The 18,933-nt window shown below is 45.5% G+C and overlaps 1 protein-coding gene and 1 long non-coding RNA gene across 7 annotated transcripts in view; one reads left to right on the top strand and one right to left on the bottom strand.

The window, feature by feature from the left end:
• The window catches only part of LOC141092369 (uncharacterized), a 198,384-nt gene that overhangs the window by 83,406 nt on the left and 96,045 nt on the right, over positions 1-18,933 (bottom strand). For 2 of the 5 annotated variants that reach the window (XR_012232775.1, XR_012232778.1), the window contains exon 5: positions 9,011-9,278. The exons of 2 other annotated variants lie outside the window; for them this stretch is intronic. This is a non-coding gene — a long non-coding RNA (uncharacterized lncRNA). Of the gene's footprint in view, positions 1-9,010; positions 9,279-14,225; positions 14,300-18,933 lie in introns of those variants that run through there. One more of the 5 variants, XR_012232777.1, reaches the window with a different exon arrangement.
• The window catches only part of LTBP3 (latent transforming growth factor beta binding protein 3), a 103,770-nt gene that overhangs the window by 12,501 nt on the left and 72,336 nt on the right, over positions 1-18,933 (top strand). The window lies entirely within an intron of this gene.

Here is an 18,933-nt window from a genome sequence, read left to right as displayed (position 1 = left end):
TTCTCTTCACCATGGAGACTATTCTGCGATCATCCACCACTGTTGTCTTCCGTGGGCGCCCAGGTCTTTTGCATTGATGAGTTCACCAGTGCATTTTCTTTCTTTCTCAGGATGTACCAAACTGTAGATTTTGCCACTCCTAATGTTGCAGCAATTTCTCGGATGGGTTTTTTCTGTTTTTGCAGCTTAAGGATGGCTTGTTTCACCTGCATGGAGCTTCTTTGACCGCTTGTTTCCTTCACAGCAAAACCTTCCAAATGCAAGCACCACACCTCAAATCAACTCCAGGCCTTTTATCTGCTTGAGAATGACATAACGAAGGGATTGCCAACACCTGTCCATGAAATAGCCTTGGAGTCAATTGTCCAATTACTTTTGGTCCCTTTAAAAACAGGGTGGCATATGTTAAGGCGCTGAAACTCCTACACCCTTCATCCAATGTTAATGTGGATACCCTCAAATGAAATCTGAAAGTCTGAACTTCAACTGCATCTGAATTGTTTTGTTTAAAATTCATTGTGGTAATGTCTAGAACCAAAATTAGAAAAATGTTGTCTCTGTCCAAATATATATGGACCTAACTGTATTATATAGAGTCATTACACACAGAGTGATCTATTTCACGTGTTTATTTCTGGTAATGTTGATGATTTTGGCTTACAGCCAATGAAAACCCAAAAGTCATTATCTCTGTAAATTAGGATAATTAGCAAAAAACACCTGCAAAGGCTTCCTAAGATTTTAAAAAGGTTCCTCAGTCTGTTTCAGTAGCTCCCCAATCATGGGGATGACTGCTGACCTGACAGATGTCCAGAAGGCAGTCACTGACACACTCCACAAGGAGGGGAAGACACAAAAGGTCATTGCTAATGAAGCTGTCTGTCCACAGAGTGCTGTATCCAAGCATATTTATGGACATTTGACTGGAAGGAAAAATTGTGGTAGAAAAAGGTGCACAAGCAACCGGGATAACTGCAGCCTTGAAGGACTGTTAAGAACAGGCCATTCAAAAATCTGGGGGAGATTCACAAGGAGTGGACTGCTGCTGGAGTCATTGCTTCACACCACACACAGACGTATCCAGGACATGGGCTACACATTCCTTGTGTCAAGCCACTCATGACCAATAGACAACGCCAGAAGCATCTTACCTGGGTCAAGGAGAAAAAGAACTGGACTGTTGTCAGTGGTCCAAAATGTTGTTTTCAGGTGAAAGTGAATTTTGCATTTCATTTGGAAATTAAGGTCCCAGAGTCTGGAGGAAGAGTGGAGAGGCCACAATCCAAGCTGCTGGAGGTCTAGTGTGAAGTTTCCACAATCAGTGATGGTTTGGGGAGCCATGTCATCTGCTGGTGTAGATCCACTGTGCTTTATCAAGACCAAAGTCAGCGCAGCCATCTACCAGGACATTTTAGAGCACTTCATGCTTCCCTCTGCTGATAAGTTTTTTGGAGATGGAAATTTCCTTCTCCAGCAGGACTTGGCGCCTGTCCACACTGCCAAAAGTACCAATACCTGTTTTACAAACAACAGTATCACTGTGCTTGATTGGCAGCAAATTCACCTGACCTTAACCCCATATAGCAGGGGTGGGCAATTAATTTTCCCTAGGGGCCACATGAGAGACCATGACTGTTGTGGAGGGCCAAATCAATAGCTTGAAATTAATTCTACTCAATATTAATTTATTAATATTAAAGGGAATCTGTCACCTATTTTTTTCGCATAGAAGCTGCCAGCACCGCCATCAGGGGCTTATCTACAGCATTCTGTAGATAAGCCCCCGATGTAACCTGAAAGATAAGAAAAACAAGTTATATTATACTCACCCGGGGGTCCGGTCCGATGGGTGTCGCAGTCCGGGTCTGGCGCCTCCCATCTTCTAGCGATGACTCCTCCTCCTTGCTTCTGTCGCGGTCCTGCGCAGGTGTACTTTATCTGCCTTGTTGAGGGCAGAGCAATGTACTGCAGTGCGCAGGCGCTGGGCCTCTCTGACCTTTCCCGGCGCCTGCGCACTGCAGTACTTTGCTCTGCTCTCAACAAGGCAGATAAAATACACCTGCGCAGGAGCACTTGTAGAAATATTCTGATACAATGTGGCCTGTAGTCTTAGAGAATCAAATTCCCATGTACATACCGTAAATGTACAGTATGGAAATTTTTCTAGGAATCCTCATATCTGTCTAGGGCTGTAAGCATGACAAAAGGACATCTACTACATCTAGATCTCTCATCATAGATGATGATTATTTACTGTAACAGGAGAGAGACTGTGGAACTCTGTCACAGCACTCTGATGTTTATTTCATTTAAATATCATGGTTGCTTTCCTTGAAAGAAATAGTATCCCAAGTTAAAGCCCTTTTACACTGTGCTCTTCGCCATGTTTCGTTGGTCCCGTCGGGTCTTACGTTCAAACTTCCCGTAAAAGGGAATTCGGGCATATGCACAGAATTTAACCCCTTAATGACTGCCGATACGCCTTTTAAAGGTGGCTGTCAAGGGTACATATTCCTCAGCATCGCTTTTTAATGGCACTGATAAATAAGGGTATAGCGCCCCCCCCCCAGCTTGGAAAAATCTCTGGGGTCTGTTTTTACCGTCCCCAGTGTTGTGATCGCCGTTATTCATCAAATAACGGCAACCGCAAAAAAAAAATGTCAGATTTCCAATTTATTTCTCTCTACTCTGATTTGATCTAGCATACCAGAAGACAGAGAAATGGGGTCCCCTGAGCCCTCCCCCCGGTAGCTCTGGTGTCCCGGGACCCTCCGACTGTCCATTGGCGTCTTCTTCCGGGAAGAAAATGGCAGGCGTATGCCTTAAGATCAACACAAATGGTGGCACTTTGAGGATTTGGGTCTTTTTCCACTTCAGTGTTCTGTCGCGGAGGTGGTCCTGATTCTGATGTCTACCTAGTAATGGTTACTAGAATGATGGAGCGGAGATGGAGACATAGAAATAGGCTCACATTGCTCCTGTATGGCATGGGAAGTGAGACTATAGTGCAGAATTTCCCAGCCAACAGGTCTTGTGGGGAAAGTACTCATATTTAAAGGCTGCAGCTATGAAATTGGGATACTGATTACCTTAAAATTCTAGTATTCAGAAATCATAGTTAATTGGAAAAGGAGCCTAGACAACTTGTAAGGATCAGTAGTAATCAGAGTTATTCATTTTGACTGGTGATTGATGAAAGGAGTCATGATTTCCATGAGTCATGGCTCCTTCTTGGCCAGCTCAAAACCTTTTTGAAGCTGCAGATCTGGTTAACTTTGCTAGCCCAATCAAGATGACCAGAAAGCTTATTCTGCAGCCAGTGGAATAAAATCAATGATTTGTTTGCTGCGATGAAATGTGATATAATATTACATTTTGTATGCTTTGGATAGTTTTGGCATTGTGATCATATCCAAAAAAATAAAGGTTAAGGTCAAATTTGTATCTTCTGTGAAAGCTTTTTTTCTTTAACTTGAGACCAATATTTGTAATGAAAGGGCAAGCCCTCCAGATGTTTGTGTAGAATTCTACCTGGGAGTTAAATCTCCGGTAGAAATAGGAATTAGAGAGCTTGTAAGCATTCTGGGGTCCTATATCACCTAGTTAATTGTTACACACCTGTCTCGAATCCATGCTTTGCTTCCCTCACCAAGGTCTGCTACACTTTCTTGTGCTCCACATCTTTGCAAGTAGTCCGGCGGGCACCCATGTGTTTATTTCCTAGGCCTATATAAGTCCTTCCAAGACACACACCTGTGTTTTGGTATTAAGACTTTCCAATATGACTTTTAGATTGTCTGCGCACAGTTCCTGTCCGGTCTACAAGATGCCTGTGGATTCCAGTCTCTGAATTACAGTGGGTACGGAAAGTATTCAGACCCCTTCAAAATGTTCACTCTTTGCTTCATTGCAGCCATTTGGTAAATTCAAAAAAGTTCATTTTATTCTTATTAATGTAGACTCTGCACCCCATCCTGACTGAAAACACAGAAATGTAGAAATTTTTGCTAATCTAATATATAAAGCTCAAGTGAGTGTATATATGTATGTATGTGTAGCTACAGCCACAAAATTTGGCACAGTCACACGTCTGGACCACGAGAGCGTCCTAAGCTATGTTGTGAGGTAAAATTTTAACCCCGCGCGTTCCAATTCACCAAACAATTTTGCCCCTATCTACATAATGGGGAAAAAGTGTGTGTGTATCAAGCCCCGCCCCTCATTATGATGTCATAATGGTTGCCGTGGCGACACTGATGTCATCATAGGTTGCAAGCCCCGCTGCTCATTATGATGTCATAATGGTTGACTATGGGATGGAGGATATGTATGATGGGTATATGGGCACGGGCCTATGGGATCGTGGATATGTATGATGGGTATATCGGCACGGCACTATGGTATGGAGGATATGTATGATGGGTATATGGGCATGGGACTATGAGATGAAGGATGTGTGATGGGTATATGGGCACTCGACTATGTGATGGCGAATATGTATGATGGGTATATGGGCATGGGACTATGGGATGGAGGATGTGTGATGGTTATATGGGCATGGGACTATGGGATGGAGGATGTGTGATGGTTATATGGGCATGGGACTATGGGATGGAGGATGTGTGATGGTTATATGGGCACTCGACTATGGGATGGAGGATATGTATGATGGGTATATGGGCACGGGCCTATGGCATTGTGGATAAGTATGATGGGTATATGGGCATGGGACTATGAGATGAAGGATGTGTGATGGGTATACGGGCACTCGACTATAAAATGGCGAATATGTATGGGTCACGGTCACGTGTGTCTGGACGCAGCGAGTACCGCAAGGCGAACCCATATGACACACGTGACCCTGGATACACCGCCTCCAGTGGGGTGAATTTAAATAATAAACACGTGCAGCTGGATACACCACCTCCAACTGGCGAATTTAGACATTACACGTATATACAAGTCTGGAAACCCCGCCTCCAGTAAGGCGAATTTAAACAATAAGGGAAACCTGGGAAACATTAACAATGGTGGGCCCTGCGATAGGGAATAGGGAAGTGGAGACCTCCTGAGCTCCCCTGAGCCAGTGTCCCTGCACGCCTAACGTTCCCTATGCCGGTTCTGCACCGGGCACGCACAGGAACCTAAAAACCCTAGCTCGCCCTGACCTAAACCCTCACTAGGGAATTGGTCAGTGCGGAAACTAATCCCACCACTGCACTAAAACACACATGAGGAAAGATGACAAAACAGGGGAAACACCACTTAGCTTTGCTCTGTTGCGTACGCTCCTAGCAACAGAGCCCACCACCTGCGAGCATCTTCTCCTCCACCCGGATCCATCACCATAACTGGATCCTTCACCATAGTGCAGCCTTGGAGCAGAGTCCACCACCAATTGCAGAAGTCCAGTAACAGAGTCCCAAAGATGAGTTCAGCTCCTGCCCAACAAGTCAAGCATGCTTGAGTCCAGCTCTCAGCAACCAAGTCCCGCATGCTGAGTGCAACTCTCTCCATAGTCGCCACTCCACCAAGCCATGCAAGCACTTCCTGCCAACACCATAAACTGTGACTCCACCACGCCATGCCAACCCTTCTTGCAGACCACATAGCTGCCACTCGTCCCCTCTGGCTGGGCAGTGCAGGACTCATGTTCAGCTCCTTCCTCACCCCAGGCTTACTTGCCAAATGAACACACAATATCACCAACACTCATCAAACACACCTGGCACTCTTTTATAGAGCCTAACACCTGTTTTGTAATTAAGTGCACATTAAACCAAAGAAACTAAAGTGCACTACCGCTCACCATCACCGGGGCAACTTAGAATGAACGACACCACGTGTAATAATTCTAATGGCCACCGAGGGCAATCACACCACTTTGGCACCAAGCCAAAGGGAAAAAAGTTCACTTTGTGAATTTAAACTGTCAGATCCAAACTGGATCATGACAGTATGATGGGTATATGGGCATGGGACTATGGGATGGAGGATGTGTGATGGGTATATGGGTACTTGACTATGGGATGGAGGATAGGTATGTTGGGTATATGGGCATGGGACTATGGGATGGAGGATAATAATAATTTGTTATAACTATCCACAGTTAGTTACTATGCCCGGGCAGCGCCGGGCTCTTCAGCTAGTTTATTATAAAAGAAAAAATTAAATATCACATGGTCATAAGTATTCAGACCCTTTGCTCAGTATTGAGTAGAAGCACCTTTTGAGCTAGTACAGCCATGAGTCTTCTTAGGAATGATGTAACAAGTTTTTCACACCTGGATTTGGGGATCCTCTACCATTCTTCCTTGCAGATCCTCTCTAGTTCCGTCAGATTGGATGGTGAACGTTGGTGGACAGCCATTTTCAGGTCTCTCCAGAGATGCTTAATTAGGTTTAGGTCAGGGCTCTGGCTGGGCCAGTCAAGAATGGTCAGAGTTGTTCTGAAGCCACTCCTTCGTTATTTTAGCTGTGTGCTTAGGGTCATGGTCTTGTTGGAAGGTGAACCTTCGGCCAAGTCTGAGGTCCAGAGCACTCTGGTAGAGGTTTTCATCCAGGATATCTCTGTACTTGGCAGCATTCATGTTTCCTTCAATTGCAACTGCAGATCTTCTCCAGTTCCGTCAGGTTGAATGGTGAATGTTGGTGGACAGCCATTTTCAGGTCTCTCCAGAGATGTTCAATTGGGTTTAGGTCAGGGCTCTGGCTCGGCCAGTCAAGAATGGTCACAGAGTTGTTCTGAAGCCACTCCTTTGTTATTTTAGTGATGTGCTTAGGTTCATAGTATTGTTGGAAGGTAAACCTTCGGCCAAGTCTGAGGTCCAGAGCACTCTGGAAGAGGTTTTCATCCAAGATATCTCTAAACTTGGCCGCATTCATGTTTCATTCAATTGCAACCAGTCATCCTGTCCCTGCAGCTGAAAAACACCCCCATAGCATGATGCTGCCACCACCATGTTTCACTGTTAGGATTGTGTTGGGCAGGTGATGAGCAGTGCCTGGTTTTCTCCACACATACCGCTTAGAATTATCACCAAAAAGACCTATCTTCATCTCATCAGACCAGAGAATCTTATTTCTCATAGTCTGTGAGTCCTTTAGGTGTTTTTTTTTAGCAAACTCTATGCGGGCTTTCATGTCTTGCACTGAGGAGAGGCTTCCATCAGGCCACGCTGTCATAAAGGCTCGACTGGTGCAACTAGATGACTTTGTGGAACTTTCTCCCATCCCTTCTGAATCTGTAAAGCTCAGCCACAGTGATTGCTCAGTTTGGCTGGACAGTAAGGTCTAGGAAGACGTCTGGTGGTCCCAAACTTCTTCCATTTAAGGATTATGGAGGTCACTGTGCTCTTAGGAACCATAAGTACTGCGGAAATTCTTCTGTAACCTTAGCCAGATCTGTGCCTTGCCACAATTCTGTCTCTGAGCTCCTTGGCCAGTTCCTTTGACCTCATGATTCTCAAATCAAGTCCTATCAGTTTAATTACACACAGCTGGACTCCAATGAAGGAGTAGAACCATCTCAAGGAGGATCACAAGGAAATGGACATCATGTAACTTAAATATGAGTGTCTGAGCAAAGGGTCTGAATACTTATGATCATGTGATATTTTAGTTTTTCTTTTTTAATAAATTTTCAAAAATTTCTACATTTCTGGCTATTTTCAGTCAAGATGGGGTGCAGAGTGTAAATTATTGAGGGGAAAAAAAAGAACTTTTTTTAATTTACCAAATGGCTGTAATGAAACAAAGAGTGAAAAATGTAAAGGGATCTGAATACTTTCCGTACCCACTGTACAGACTGCGGCTTTCAGTAAAACCTGCTAACTGGCTAAATTCTTCTCGAAGTCTCCTATCTGCCTGTGCCTTCCATGGTTTTCAGACTTTTTTATTACTCCGAAGTTCTATCTACTATCTGTTCCTGGACATCTAGGGCCTCTGCTGCATGTCAGCCAGTTTGCAGAATATCTCGTAGCCGTCTGATGCTTCAATAGTATTTGTACTTTTGTTGTTACTCCAGAGTTTTGTCTACTACCCATCTGCGGTCTCCAAGATGCCTCCTGTCTGCCTGCAGTTTCCAGTTCTTGAGACTCCAGTCTGCCTGCGGTCTACATCAACTCTTCATTCTGTCTGAGGTCTTCAATAACTATGCAATTTGCCTGCGGTCTTCCGTAACTCTTCACTCTGATGTCTTCAGTAATTTTTCATTCTGTCTGAGGTCTTCAGTAACTTTGAAATCTGCCTGCAGTCTTCAGTAACTATACAAACTGTCTTCAGTCTTAAGGGCCCTTTACACATAGCGATATCGCTAGCAATATCGCTAAAGCGTCACCGATTTTGTGACACAGCAGCGATATCGGTAGTGATATCGCTACATGTGATACTCACCTCCGACCGGCTCCCCCGCTGGTTATCGCTGATCGCGCGAGATCGGCCTGGTCCATTTCTCGTCGTCGGCTTCCTGTTGGCGCCGAATGAGCGAGCCATGGACGCGGGCGGAAGAAGACATCATCGCTGCATCTGATGGTAAGTATCGACTGCCGACCGCTGCTGCATCAATAGTGAGATCTGCCTGTTTGGCAGCTCACTAGCGACCATTTAGCGATGCACCAGCGATCCTGACCGGGTCATATCGTGGTCGGGATCGCTGGTGCATCGCTAAATGTAATGGGGCCTTTATGGATGTCTCCTGCTTGTCTGTGGCTTCCAGTCCCTAAGATATCTATTTGCAACCCTCAGTATCTCTGTTAAAGGTCTCCTATCTGCTATCCGTGTCCTGCGTTCCTCACCTGCTTGCTGCACCAATGCCCATGGCCTGTGTGCCCACTTGGACCTTGGGCTTAGTAGTTCCAACTGACCCATCGCATTATGTAAATTAATAACTTGTAGTGGCTTTCATGAAGGTGTACGAAAGAGGAAAATTTGTGTGATCCCCAGCTCTTCTTCCCATGATAGATGAGTACAGGACAGGAGGATCGATGCCAATCATAAAAGTATGGTAAAGTTTGGATATCTTGCTATATGTTATTTTTTTTGCAACCATAATCTTATCCAACTCTTATGTCACATTTGGTATATTTTTGGACAAAAGTTTGGAACAAGTGACCTCAAAATGTCAGTAATGAAGTAAAGTGAGTAGGGAGCTTCCAAGCGACTCACGGAGAGTGAATTTATTGGGGATACTATCACTGCCAAGCAAATGTAGAAAGGCACAACTGTTTAATGCATCCCACATGTCTTCATAAGGTGAGTCCTTGTTTTTAAGGAGACAGCTGAAAGACAAGAAGAGGGAGGGAACATTACATCTGGTGGGAGATTGTTACCGACTTTTATATATCGCTGCACTGTCAAAAAATTATTATCATTATAGAGCCACGTCTTTTCAGAGGCTGAAAAATGATATGCAGCAGAGCAGAATGAGTCATTTACAGTTTTTTTTTTGGTGCATGGTGAGTCACAATGACCAAGTATTCTGTGCCATATAAACACAAATATATATATATGGATACAGCAGATACAATTTTGGTAAAGCAATAGACCAATTAGGCAAACTGGTGCAGACAGACCGCTGTCCTCACTGGCGGCAGAACGTGTGTGGTTTCAACCCTGGCCAAGCAGTTAGCGGTCTCTTAAGACTAAGAGGCTTAGTGTCAAAAATATATAGAGTTAAGAAATGGAAGAAAAATACTATAAAACAGAGTGTGAGACAGAGCGGGTGTATAATAATTCAAATATGTAGAAATATACAGAAAACACATAACACGTTCTGTATAAAGCCACACGGGAAGAAGAATAATTGGCATAAGAATAAAACCCCTCCAGGGTTTTTTTTAGGTTTAAGCCAGCTTTCAACTTGGGGTATGGATTTATTAAAATTATTATTATTGCAAATATCAAGCAGCCCACACCAAATCAGGGGAGAGGTTTTTCAAAACGGATATACCTTTTATACATTTCATACACATCCAATTGCATGTGGAGAAGGTTTACAATGTATGGCCCCCTTTGAGTGCTATTTTACAGTTACTCTATGAAAAAACGTTTGTAGAAAGGAGAGCCAGCAGTTTTGTAGCTCAATCCACCATATGGCACTGAAAGCATTTTCTGTCCAGACAACCAGACCACCCACTTATCTGTGTCGACCACCATCACTTTTCAAATTCTGGCGAATGCTGAGTTAGAATCACTCTTACTATTCTGCAGGATGAAATATCCCTGTATTCCCTGATGGTTTAAATAAGCACTCTTGTTTTTTTTTTTTGTTTTTTTTAAGCTCTAACACTGTACTCTAACTCTCCACGTGATTGTCTATCTCATTCTGCAATTCTGTTATACACAGTGCACTTATTTAAGTTTACAGTTCAGTCTCCTGTTTTTCTTCTCTTCAGCCTTATGCTATAAATACCATGTTGCATGAGCACATCATTATATGACCAGCTAAAGCCAGTACAATCTATATCTGCTGGGATCACACTGTAATTATCCTTCCTTTTTTTTTTTTAAATAAAGTAATAGATTGTAAGTATACGGTCAGGTAGGATGAACTGGTGTATCATCCATTATAACTGTGTGACAGGAGCTGTGCAGTCATCATCATAATCTGTGATAAGAATTTGTGCCCCCTATACCATCTATAGTGAGAAAGTTTTTGGTAAATAAAACAACTAAATAAGGTGAAAAATTCTATATATTTTATAGGGTTTAACTCGCTGTTAGGCCACTGGTAGCGTTCACAAAGGCAATGCAGTTTAGTCCAAACATGTGAAGTTTTATTGACTTCATAAAACCTCCAGTGGTTTTAAAACAAAACAGCCTCGACTGGGCACAAAGGAATAACATAAAATAAACAGTTCATATGCCAGTCGGTAACAAATACCAAGGTGGGCTCAGCCATCCAGATTAGTGTCCACACTTGTTTAGACTCTGGCTTCAGACTAAAGCAAGACAAGAGGTCTTTCTCTATTCCCAAACAAGGAATGAAGCAGCTGAGTCACCTTAAATAAGCTGTTCAGATCTCAAGATGGAGACATGAGAGTAACTAGTCCCACCATCTTTGCTGACTATTCCTAAAAACCTGGACGCGTGCTGCCCTATTAAAAAACCCTCTCAGAACTACCCTGCTATCAAGGTTTCATCTAACCGAGGCTAGACACCTAGGAGACACATATCTCCATTCCAGGATTTCACCACCTGTTCTTTTAAAGTATACATACACAGTACTGTGCAAAAGTTTTAGGCAGGTGTAGAAAAACTGCTGCAAATTAAGAATGCTTTCAAAAATAGAAATGTTAATCAATTAAAAAATGCAAAGTGAATGAGTAAAAGAGAAATCTAACTCAGATCAATATTTGGTGACCGACCTTTGTCTTTAAAACAGAATCAGTTCTTACAGGTACCCTTGCATATAGTTCTTTAGGGAACTCAGCAAAGAGATTGATTCAAACAACTTGGAGAACTACGGTAACCACAAATCTTCTATGAATATCGTATGTGCAAATCTGTCTGTCTCTTCATGTAATCTCAGGCAAACTTAATGATAGGGCCCTGTGGAGCCAAACCAACACTTCCAGGACTGCTTGTTTATCTTTACTATTCTTAATTACATTGTCTGGATGTTTGTGGTTGTTGTGCTGCTGCAGAATAAATTTGGAGCCAATATGATGCCTCCCTCATGGTATTGCATAATGGATAAGTATCTCCCTGTATTCCTCAGCATTGAAGGCACCAAGAAATGGGCAGCGCTGAGGAACGTACATGTAGTGGTCAGCTAAGGAAACTTAGTGCAGCAGATGAATGATTCAGCATCTTACTTTCCTTCCAAATCGGCAGATGCCTAGCAGTGCCATCAGCTCACAGCTGGGAGCAATTTGTGGGATTCAGCTACAACCATCGGAGATGTGTGACCAAAAGTGGTCTTCGTGAAAAAATTGCAGCCAAAAAACATATCTTTGAGATGGAAATTTCCCATGTAGACTTAATTTGACACAAGCTACTTATTCTTTTGTATCTAAGGCCTCTTTCACACTTCAGTTTTTTGCATCAGTTACAATCCGCCAAAAAGGCGGACAAACGGATCCGTTCTCAACTGATGTGAACGGATGGCACAGGATCCGTTTTCAGACGGATCCTGAAAATGAAGAAATTTAAAGGAAGAGAGAGAGAGAGAGAGAGAGAGAGAATTTTTTTTTTGTCCGGCATCCAGAAAGAAATTCGGGTTAAATCAGTGTCTGCAGGATCCGCCAGAGAAAAAAACGTTACAAGCTCCGTTTTGAAATCTTTGAGGACGGTGACGGACAGCAACTTTTGGCGGATCCTCACAAAAAACGGATGCAACGGATAGCAATCCGTCACAATCCGCCATTAATGCAAGTCAATGGGAAAAAAACGGATCCTCAAAAAAAAATTGAGGATCCGTTTTTTTTCAAAACCTGGCGGATTGTGACTGATTGTAAAAAACGGAAGTGTGAAAGAGGCCTAAGTTATATTATGCATTATCCACTTACTCTTCCTTATACAGATCTCATTTTTGCTTCTCAAGTTTCGCGTCTACTCTTCATGCCTTAACGTATTTTTTTTCGCTGTAGTCACTTATTTAGCAACATCTATCTGCCTTCATCCCATACATTTATTTTTAGTTTTATAGACATTCCTTAATTTGGTCTGATAGCTCTCTGAGTATTTGTGACACATGAAATCATGGTAGAAAAATGCTAAAAATAACACCAAGTAGAACAGCAAACATAGCCTGTGCTACTTTTCCTTCATGTCACCATGCTTCTGGCACATACTCAGTGGTACAGAGGAGGAGAAGGTCATTCAGACAGTCTTCTTCTATTACCATAGTCTTTGCTGGCGTAATTTCCCAAATCTTAATAAAGCAAAATCCAAGGAACAAAATGGGCATAAACCATTGTTTGTTGAATGGGGAACTACCCCTGTGAAAAGTAATAATGCCATATAGACCTCACAAGCAAAAACTTTGGGCTCTAGTGGAAGTGGTGTAAAAAGTAGCCCAATCTTTGTGTAGTAGCAAGCTCATTCCTATTAGACAGTTGATATATATTGCAAATTAGACACTTCAAAAAGAGACTACTAATGTTCATTTACACTGGCCAACCCCCAGTTGTTAAAAGACAGCCAATTCGCCATCACCTAATAGTCTGTTTTGACAGGGTAATTTCACTTTCATGCTCACAGGACGATCATTAATACTATCGTTCTTTGAGTATAGAATATCATTGTTCTCGGCAGCACATGTTTACCCATGATTATGTGCTGAAGAGCAGCATGCTTAAAAATAATTTCAACTAACAAACCTTTTTCTCATTCGTTGGGTTATTTGCAGCTGATTTAGACTACTCGATTATCAAGAAAGGAGCATTTCTGAAAAACGTTTTCATGTTTGCATCCATCATGCACTTAGGAAAGCTAACTGGTTTCAAGGGGGTAGTTCAGGCATCTAATATTGAGGACCCTTGTCAGATTGGTGGACTGACACTCGGCACACCCACCAATCAGCTGTTATTAGCACTGCTAGCAGTAAGATGTAAACACTGAACTGAGCTGAATGGCACAGCTCCATTCAATGTGTAGTGCTCGAAATGGAGAACAATTCTTAGTCAAAAGAACAATATCTGTTCTGCAGTACCCGGCAGCGGCTGCGACACACTGAATGGAGCTTCATCTGCCAAAAGTGCTAATAACAGCTGATCGCTGGAGGTGCCACCAGTCCCACCAATCTGATGAGGATAATCTATTCTGAGAACAGGTAATCGATGTTAGATGCCTCCCAAAAAAAAACCTTACAAATTGGTTTCTTCAGTTAGTACCTACAGAGCCAGCTGATAGGGAGAGCAGTATTTGATGGACAGTACCCAAAATAGGCAAGTTGGCAGCCACATGAACTGTGTAGTCTTGTCACTAATGTAGTGTCCCTATCTGCCAAGTACTCTGAGAGGGACACAACAGGAATTTCCAAATTAAACATTCCTCACCCTGCCCCTCCAGGCTTCTGAAGGGAGAACCAGAACACTGGCAGCAGACTGTACATGGATGAACAAAAACTAGAAATGTAATACAGTGCAAAAAAATGTATATGCCTACTAACTGAAGTAGCGTGTCCTGTCAATAATGTGAGCTTTACAAGCTCCGACGGTATCTGTATCCCTCAAAAAATGAAACCTTAAAAACATAGATTTTTTGTGAGTACTCACCGTAAAATCCTTTTCTCTGAGACGCTCATTGGGGGACACAGGTACTGTGGGTGTATGCTACTGCCGTCTGGAGGCTGACACTAAGTATACAAAAAAAGAGTTAGCTCCTCCTCCGCCGCATACACCCTCGCCCCGATTGCGGGCGGAAACCAGTTTAGTGCAACAGCAGTAGGAGAACACAAAACCAATTTAGCCTTAAAGCAGAATACCTTATGTCTGAAAAAGGACCACCCTAATTTTAAAAGGAACCATATTAATTAAATAAACAAGAGCCAACTGGCTACTAGGGTGGGTGCTGTGTCCCCCAATGAGCGTCTCGGAGAAAAGGATTCTACGGTGAGTACTCACAAAAATCCATGTTTCTCCTTTGTCTCATTAGGGAACACAACACAGGTACTGTGGGATGTCCTAAAGCAGTCCCTGGGTGGGAGATTGACTCACCGATCCAAGCCACATGCACCTCCTGTCTAAAGGTGTGCCACTGCTGCTTGCAGAATTCTTCAACCCAGGCTCGCATCTGACGAAGCTTGAGTATGCACATTGTAATGCTTAGAAAAAGTGTGCAGGCTGGACCAGGTTGCTGCCTTGCATACCTGCTCTGCCGAAGCCTGGTGCCGAAGCACCCAAGAGGCGCCCACTGCCCGAGTAGAGTGCGCCCCTATCCCTGCTGGAATCGGTGCGCCTTTAATATGGTAAGCCTCTTGAATAGTTAGACGGATCCATCTGGCTATGGTCGACTTTGAGGCTGCGAGTCCCTTCCTGGGCCCTTCAGGGACCACCATCAGTGAGTCTGTCTGGCAAAAAGGTGCCGTCCGCGACACGTACCTTCTGAGCGCTCTCACTAGGTCCAATGTGTGGAGCGCCTTTTCCACCTGATGTACGTACTGGCGCTGGACAAAATGAAGGCAGAACAATGTCCTCGTTAATGTGAAATGAGGACACGACCTTCGGCAGAAATGGGGGAGCTGGTCTAAGAACTATCTTATCCTTGTAAAAGGTAAGAAACGGTGCCCTACAAGATAGGGCTGCCAACTCCGAGACCCGCCTAATGGAGGTTATGGCTACCAAGAATGCGACCTTCCTGGAAAGATACGACAATGAAACTTCTTGTAACGGCTCGAAAGGAGTCTCCTGCAGGACACTCAGGACCAGGTTAAGGCCCCAGGAGTCTATGGGTGCTCTATAGGGGGGTACCAAATGAGAGACCCCTTGAATGAACATCTTGACCTGCATATTAGTAGCGATTCTTCGCTGGAAGAGGACAGACAAGGCCGATATCTGTCTCCTAAGGGAACTCGGGGCCAACCCTGCGTCTAGGCCTGACTGAAGAAAAGCCAGGATGTTGGGAACTGAGAAGGACAGTGGAGCAACCCCGTGCCCTCGACACCAACCAAAGAAAACCTTCCAATTGTGATGGTAAATTCTCGCCGATGTAGGCTTCTGGGCGCTAACCATTGTAGCAACCACTTCACGCCCAAACCCTGCCTGGGTCAGAATCAAAGATTCAATAGCCATGCCGTCAAACACAGGGCCCCTGAGTTCGGGTGGCAAATCGGCCCCTGAGACAGTAGGTCTGGTCGTTCCGGAAGACGCCAAGGAACGTCTGCGAGGAGCTGCACTAGATCTGCGTACCATGCCCGACGGGGCCAGTCTGGGGCCAGCAGAATTGCCGGAACCCCTCTGTCTTGATTTTCCTGATGACCCTCGGAAGTAGCGGCAGCGGGGGAAACAGGTATGGGAGCCGAAACTGGTTCCATGGTAGGACCAACACATCCACTGCGATCGCTCGCGGGCCTTGAGACCAAGCGACAAACACGGCCACTTTGGCGTTTACCCTGGAGGCCATCATATCCACGTCCGGTGTCCCCCACCGTTGGCAAATCTGCTGGAAGACCTCGGGGTGCAGGGACCATTCCCCAGACACGACACCCTGCCGGCTTAGGAAGTCCGCTGCCCAATTTTCCACGCCTGGTATGTGGACTGCTGAGATTACCGAGTGGTTCTCTTCAGCCCAGCGTAGTACATGCTCTATCTCGCGCATGGTTGCCCTGCTGCGCGTGCCTCCCTGATGATTCACATACGCCACCGCCGTGGGATTGTCCTATTGAATCCGGACAGGACGTCCTGCTAGAAAGTGCTGGAAATGTTGCAGTGCCAACCGCACCGCTTGTATCTCCAACAAGTTGATCGGGAGGCGTGCCTCCTGTTGCGACCATTGCCACTGGGCCGTGTGATGGCAGAAAACTGCTCCCCAACCGAGGAGACTCGCATCGGTTGTGATCACCAACCATTGATCTGGGGGGAAGGGTTTCCCCTGAAGAAGAGAGGAGTCGTGCGCCCACCACTGCAGTGACTGTTTGACCTGAGAAGACAACCTGCACTGATGATCGAGCGTGAATGGACTCTTGTCCCAAGATGACAAGAGGGCGTGCTGCAGGGGATGAAGACAAAATTGGGCAAATGGAATTGCTTCCATTGCCTCCACCATCCTCCCTAGAACCCTCATCCCGAACCGAATGGTGTGAGGGCCTGGTTGTTGAAGCCTCCGAACTCCCTGCCGGAGCGCTCGAGCCTTGTCCTGAGGGAGAACTACCAATCCTCGGGAGGTGTCGAAAATCATCCCTAGGAACAAAATCCTCTGAGCTTGAACAAGGGATGACTTCTTCCCGTTGACCAACCATCCTAGGCGGGATAGGGTATCCAGCGTGATGTTGACATTTTCCTCGCATGCCCGAAAAGACGGACCTTTCACCAAGAGGTCATCTAAGTACAGCAAGACCACTATGCCCCGAGAGTGTAGAATGGCCATGATGACCGCCATTACCTTCGTGAACACTCTGGGGGCGGTGGCCAACTCGAAAGGCAGAGCTACAAATTGGAAATGCCGACCATCGATTGCGAAACGTAGAAACCTTTGATGCAGAGGAAAAATAGGGATGTGCAGGTAAGCATCCTGGACGTCGATCGAGGCCAAGTATTCTCCCTGCTCCATGGCCGATATAACTGAACGGAGGGATTCCATTCGAAAGTGTCTGATTCTGATGAACCTGTTCAGGAGCTTTAGGTCCAGAACCGGCCTTACTGTCCCGTCGAGGTTGGAATAAAAACCCTGAGTTCTCTCGCACACTGGTACCGGAACAATGACCACGTTGCACTGAAGTGCCTCGATGGCCCCTAGCAATGCCTCTGCCCGGGCTACCGCTTTGGGAAGCTGGGAAAGAAAAAATCATCTTGGAGGGTATCTGACAAATTCTATTTTGTACCCGGACGACACTAATTCCGCTACCCATGCGTCGCGTGCTACCGCGACCCAGATGTGGCAGAACCGGAGTAGACGGCTGCCCACTCTGCCGTTTTCGGGTAACGGATGCCCGAGTCATTTAACTGAGGGTCTCTGGGACCTGGCTCCCCTTGACCTGGGCAGGCGGCATCACATCCTGCCCAGCGGGTTGGCTGTATAGGACCTGACGATCCTTGTCTTGGTTGTAGCGATCTGGGGCGGAAGAACTGGCCGCTGCCATCCACCCGGGGCTGCGAAATGCCCGAAAGCGTGCCTGAGGCTGACGCAATGGCAGTTTAATTTTCTGCTGTGGGAGAAAACTGCTTTTTCCCCCTGTAGCATCTGAGATGAGTTTGTCTAATTTTTCCCCAAATAGGCGGCTACCCTGATAAGGCAGGGAAGTCAAGGATTTTTTGGAAATCGAATCAGCCCGCCACAGCCTTAACCACAGGGCTCTCCTAATGGCGATTGTATTCGCCGCCGCCAGTGCTGCGCAATTAGCCGCATCTAAGGATGCATTGATTAAATAGTCACCCGCCATCGCGATCAGACCTGCTATCTCAGACACCTCCGTCGGCAAGTCTCTATCCTGCAGGACCTTATTTAAAGATTCTGACAATGACATCATGGCCTTGGCTACCCATGTTGCCGCGAATGAGGGAGAGAGTGCTGATCCTGATGCTTCATATACCGAGCGGGCCAAGCTCTCTATGAGGCGATCCGTGGGGTCTTTAATGGAAGAGACACTAGGCACCGATAACAAAGTTTTTGAGGCCAAGCGTGTCACTGGGGGATCCACAACCGGAGATTCCGCCCATCTCTTACAGAGCTCTGGTGCAAACGGATATCTCGTTTCTAGTGTTTTCTGGCCCGAAAAACACTTGTCTGGACGTTCCCTGTGATGCTGCACTATGTCCTCGAACTCTGGGTGAGTGCTAAACACCCTATGCGGTCGCTTGGCCTTCTTAAAAGACACCTTATGACCTGAGGTTAGGGAGACGTCCTCTTCAATACCCAAAGTCTGATTGACAGCTTCAATGAGACTGTCCACCGTCTCCCGACACCCCGGGGTATCCAGGTCCAGGGATTCCTCCGTGTCATAATCTGAACTCTGCTCACTACCGGAAAATGATGACGGTGAACGAGACGCCGCACTCATGGATGCCGAAGCACCGGAGGGGCCCGGAGACGCAGTGTGGGTTCTCTTCCTATGCGTCTGCCTAGAGAGAGTGCGGCCCCTGCAGGCCGGAGGCTCTTGTGAGGCGGATGAACCCTACCAGACAAGTGAGCCATCGTCTCTGCCCCTATCCGAGCCGCGAGAGTGATAACGCCCATTCCGGGGGATCCAGACCTCTGGACTCCGTCGCAGGGGAGGGTTCCTGGGCATGTTCGGAGTCACAGGCCTCATATAACTTAATAGTCTGCGCTCGTGGG

This window comes from Dendrobates tinctorius, unplaced genomic scaffold (genome assembly GCF_039654945.1).
Source record: "Dendrobates tinctorius isolate UK_male_01 unplaced genomic scaffold, ASM3965494v1 ptg000059l, whole genome shotgun sequence".
NCBI lineage: Eukaryota > Metazoa > Chordata > Amphibia > Anura > Dendrobatidae > Dendrobates > Dendrobates tinctorius.
Note: the sequence above shows the minus strand (reverse complement) of the source record. Positions and strands in the feature narration are given on the sequence as shown.